Raw genomic sequence first — 6,000 nt, forward strand, 5'->3', positions numbered from 1 at the left:
GCAGAATGGGGTGGCAGAAAGAATGAACAGGACCATTGCAGAAAGGGTACGGTATTTGAGATTGAATGCGGGATTTCCGAAGGTTTTTTGGGCAGAAGCAGTGAGTATGGCATGCTTTGTTATAAACAGGTCATCGAGTGCTGCTTTGGATGGGAAGGTAGCTAAGGAGATGTGGACAGAGAAAGAGGTTGACTACTCAGGGTTGAGAATTTTTGGGTGTCCGGCCTATGTTCATGTTCCTAGTGATGAGAGGTCAAAGCTTGATGCGAAGTCTAGACAATGTATCTTTCTTGGTTATGAGAAAAGAGTCAAAGAGTACAAGGTTTGGGATTCAGAGACAAAGAAGGTGGTGATCAGTAGGGATGTGGTATTTTATGAGGACTCTATGATCAAGGCACATCAGAGGGTTCAAAATTCTGAGTCAGAGGAAGTGAACAGCAAACAGCAGGGCGTACAGATTGAGCTGGAGAGTTTTGATAGAGGTGATACTCAGCCAGATGAACAGCTTGATCAACAGCAGCAGCAAAGCTTGGCCACTGGGAAAACCAAGCGCACTATCAAGCCACCAGTGAGGTATGGATTTGATGATTTGGTTTCTTATGCATTGACTACTACTAGTGAGGATCCATCTACTTTTCAGGATGCTATTACGAGTTCTGAAAAGGACCAATGGATGGAAGCTATGGTAGAGGAAATTGAGTCTTTGCATAAGAATAAGACTTGGGAGTTGAAAGAACTGCCCAAGGAAAAGAAGCCAATGGGTTGTAAGTGGGTATACAAGCGGAAAGATGCAGCAACAGAAAAGGAGAGGGAAAAGTTCAAGGCTCGGTTAGTGGCAAAGGGGTATTCACAGAGGAAGAGAATTGATTTTGATGAGGTCTTTTCTCCAGTGGTGAGGCATACGTCAATCAGGATTATCTTGGCATTGGTGGCTAGTTATGATCTGAAGTTAGAGCAGATGGATGTGAAAACGGCATTCCTCCATGGTGATTTGGAGGAAGTCATATACATGGAACAGCCTGAGGAGTTCAAGCAGCCAAAAACTGAACATTTTGTTTATAAGTTGAAGAAGTCCCTTTATGGGCTGAAACAATCTCCAAGACAATGGTACAAGAGGTTTGACTCTTTCATGATACGAATTGGGTACACACGCTGAGAGTATGATTGTTGCGTTTATGTTAAGAGTCTTGATGATGGTTTCTATATTTTCTTGCTTCTTTATGTGGATGATATGCTGATTGCTGCAAAGAGTATGGTTGAGGTAAACAGGTTGAAGTCTTTATTGGGTAAAGAGTTTGACATGAAGGATTTAGGAGCGGCTAGGAAGATACTTGGGATGGAGATTCGCAGAGATAGGTCAGTTGGTAAGTTGTGGTTATGTCAAAAGAATTATGTGGTGAAAGTGTTGGAGAGGTTTAGTATGAATAATGCCAAACCGGTCAGAACTCCATTGGCAAGTCATTTCAGATTATCTTCAGCTCAGTGTTCGGTGTCAGATGAAGAAATTGAGGATATGTCAAGGGTGCCTTATGCAAGTGCAGTGGGTTGCTTAATGTATGCAATGGTTTGTACGAGGCCTGATTTGGCACATGCAGTTAGCACAGTCAGTAAGTACATGGCCAAACCAGGCAGAGAGCATTGGAAGACAGTCAAGTGGATGTTCAGATACTTGAAAGGTACTTCAGATCGAGGGATTATGTTTGGTAAGCAACGGGGTCAGATTTCAGTTGTTGGGTATGTGGATGCGGATTATGCTGGGGGTTTGGATGACAGAAGGTCTACAACTGATTATGTGTTTACACTTGTGGGTGGGCCTATTTGTTGGAGATCCAAGGTACAACCTCTGGTGGCTTTATCCATTACTGAGTCTAAGTACATGGCGGTGACTGAGGCAGCCAAGGAAGCATTGTGGTTGAAAGGGTTTGTTAAGGAGCTTGGCATAGATCAAGGTGGAATTCAGTTGCATTGTGACAGTCAGAGTGCCATTTATTTAGCAAAGCATCAGGTGTATCATGTTCGAACCAAGCATATCAACATGAGGTTTCACAAGATGAGAGAGTTGATTGATGCAGGAGATTTGATACTGGAAAAGGTGTACACTTCTGAGAATGCAGTTGATTTGTTGACAAAGACGGTTACTGCAGACAAGTTCGAGCATTGCTTGGACTTGGTTAATGTCTCCCAGTACTAGGAAAAGAGAGGCATCCCCCAAACTTATTGGATAACGATGGTTATCTTTGAAGGGACGAGAGTGAATTCACCAAGGTGGAGATTGTTAGAACTATGGCTCATATGTTATTGGGGGGTGCAGGGGGCGTTGTACGGTAAGGTTCGTACAAGGGTATTTTTGGGATACAGACCAAATACCGGATTAGGGTTAGAATAGAGTCAATATAAATACTCTATGTTGTAAATCCTAATTCATACTGTGATAATAAAGAACAACAGCCGCTCTCGCTCTCGTGGACGTACCTGGTTTTGGGGAACCACGTATATCTCTATGTTGATTCTTTATTGTTTATACTCGTAAATCGTGTGCGTGTGTATGTCGATCCTAACAATTATATTAGTTAAGTTTGATTAGTACGATGTTGTTTCATCAGCTTGAATACAATACCTTGCAACCCTGGTCAAACATACGTTGGGGTTCAAAAGTGTGGTATGTGCAAAAAAACATGTATTGAATACTGTATATTTTTCGGTTCATGTTAAAAAAATGCATATAATATAATTAACTATGTATATAGACATGTTTCGATTTTCCTTTCAAGGGCCTTTTAGTTGGTTGATACAAACTTCTTCATTCGGTGTGAATGGGACGGTGCATACGATTTCTTGTGGTTCGTGATATGATTTTTAATGAAAATGACAATGAGGCTAATTGGTCATTTTCAAAAAATAGGGAAGTGATGTAACAAAAGGCGTAAACTACATGGAGGTAATCTGCATTTTGTAAAAAATGGTCTGGGTTTCAATGTATAAATATTTTTTGCTCGAATTATAGTAAGATTTTAAGGTCCAATGTACAAGTTCATGAACTTCTGTGGCCTAATATAGGAATTTTTTAGGTTTAACATATGAATTGTTGTGGCCCAACCGATATTTTTGTGGTTTTACAACGTCGGCGCAGAAGTTAAAAGGTGTAGGAATATGATTTTTTGTGGTCCAACATATGAATTTTTAATGGTGTTGGTTACGAAATTTTGTAAATGAGAGATGGATTCTCATAGTCCAATATATGAAAGTACGTGTGTACCGGAGACCCTTTGAGAGTAGGTACCGTAGCCGCATCCAAATCTAAAATAAGCAAAATAGTGAGAGCATCTCACAGAAAAGTATTCCGTACACACTCCCTTTATGAATTGTTGTGGCTTCTTTTATGCTTTTTTGTGGCTTGTTTATTTTTTGGCGTACGGTACACCCTTTACGAATTTTTTGGCTCATTTTATGAATTTTCACGGCCCAAGATATGAATTTTGTGGTGGGTTATTTGATGAATTTTTGTTGTTACTTTTACGAACCTTTTTGGTGTTATTTAATGAATTTTTGTTGTTATTTTTCACACAAAAATTTGGTGTTGTTTACGATTTTTTTGTGGCGTTATATATAAATTTTGTGAAAAAAAATAGACGACAGAAGCTCAAAAAAGATGACTATGTGGTATTATTTATGATTTTTTTGGTATATTTTACGAGTTTTTGTGGTTCATTGTACGAATTTTTTGTTTGATTACAAAATTTTGTGGTGATTTATGAATTTTTTGGCTCCAATACTAACGCCTCATACTCCCTTGGATTTATGCTATGTTTAGATTGGTGTTTGAAATTTTTTTTGAAAAATAGTAGGGGTAATAGTAGAGAGAGATAGAAAGAGAAATATTGGAAGTATGTGAAATCCGAGGAGAATTTTTTAAAAAATTCTTTTTGAATTGTAAAGATAACAAGGCATTAGTTGTGGAGGCAGCAACCCATGAGCCATTCCATTTTCCAACAGCCTTATGTCCAGATAGAAGACAATGTCGAAAAGCACCACCGAAATAGCATAAGCAGGCTTCTATTGCTACATAAAAATAGAGCAGGATAACATTTTGCGCCCGTTTTTAAATTTTTAGGGTAAAGAGCTCGCTTGTTATGCGGGATCCGACGCATCCAGCACAGCAAAACAACGTTCCATTCTTTTCAACGCCATCTACAAAGTGCAAACAGTATACTGTACTAATTTAGGGGACGTTTAGTCTAGCCATGTCCGCATCTCACAGGCATATACTGTTTGAATGATATCATTGTCAATCAAAAGATTAAAACTCGTTACAATGTCGTTTTACTTTTGTGTCATTGGTTAGAAGCCTCCGACAAATGAGAAAATCTTCTTTACGGAGCATTCCGTAAAGAAGATTTACGGCGCTAAATCGTGCGCGTCCAAAAGTGTTTTAAACGGTCCGGATTGAAAATCAATTGTGACTTGTAATAATTATTTTTGACCGGTCAAAATTGAAAACACATCTCAGCCAATGGCAGAGTCAGGATTATGACTCGACGAGGGCCGGAGTAATAGACATATTTTTTTTTTATCGGAACGTATACTTATTATATCATAAAATTTCTGTTTTTTCAATAAATTACATTTGTATTTTGAAATGATTCTAGTCTAATGCAGTTAAATATACCAATCATTATGTTTTTCTTTTCTTTTAGGCAACTTCAATAGTCACATGATTATTTTTTATTTATGAAAAAATTGAGAAATGAGTGTAAAATAACCGATTTTTTATCAAATCAAACCAAAATTATTAAAATTATAAATAGCTATACACAAATAATTATCAATAATATTCAAAATTAGGCATATACAAAATAAAAAATTTAAAACTCTGGGGCTCAGAGGGGGTCTAGGACCCTTCCGGATCCCAAGGTATCTCCGTCACTGATCTCAATCATTGATTGCTCGAATAGACATGTGAAATTGCACGAATAGAGGGGTAATTATTCTTGTTATTCACGGTCTCCTGACAAATATTAATTGCATCCGTTTGAGTTATTGATGAGAGTAATTGTTTGGGTTTTGGTGGGCTCTGTAGTCTGTAGCGCGTAGGTGTGAGAGGTAGAAGAAATCGAGGGGAGAGTCTCTAACAACAAGCTCAAACAAACACGATTGCTAATAAAGTCAATACCTCCTTTTTGTTGTAGTAAATAGCTGTTGTTGTAGTGGGTTTTTTTTAATCTAGCGGGTTTGCTTGAACCCCCTCCAACCCCGCCCCTAGTTTTACAATAAATTAACAAACAGTGATTTTTTTGGTGCATTGAATTTTTTTTTATTTTTATAATTGGATGTCTTGACAATTTGCGCATCTCGAATAATTTCGGAGCTCTGAAGTTAACGGTCAAGTAACCATCTAGTGGTCCCAAGGTTTAAAACATTTGGATTTCGTGGAATTCGAACGTGCGACCTCTTGAAGGGCAAACTCTTAATTTGTTGCTTGTTCGGAACCACTTGGCATCAAATTATGTTGGAGACAAAGAAACAAGTTGCCTAAAGTTTTTAGGGCAAATTTCAGTTTGACCCCTTATGGTTTGGGTCCGGTGTGAACACACCCCTCCTCCTCTGAATATCACCACATAACACACTGTGGTTTGTGGACTACTATGCACATCACTCTATTAACAGAACTTGCGAAATGACTCTAATGCCTTTGTGAAATTTAACACCAGGTCTTCTTCCCCAAAACTCCTATCAAAATCCTAAATTTCACACCACCACCACCACCACCTTACACACACCTGACACCACGATATTCTTCTTCCTCAAAACTATGAAACCCTAAATTTCACACAACCACCGCACACACCTGCCACCACCCGGCCATAACCGTCGCACCCCACCACACAAAATCAATTCCGGTAGCCCCTAAATCCGGATCGGCGGCCTCAGTCAATTCCACCATGGCTGCCCAACACCAACGAGCTCGTCCGACACTACGACCATCGTAACATCTTTAGCCCC

This window comes from Rhododendron vialii, chromosome 7a (assembly GCF_030253575.1).
Source record: "Rhododendron vialii isolate Sample 1 chromosome 7a, ASM3025357v1".
Taxonomy (NCBI): Eukaryota; Viridiplantae; Streptophyta; class Magnoliopsida; order Ericales; family Ericaceae; genus Rhododendron; species Rhododendron vialii.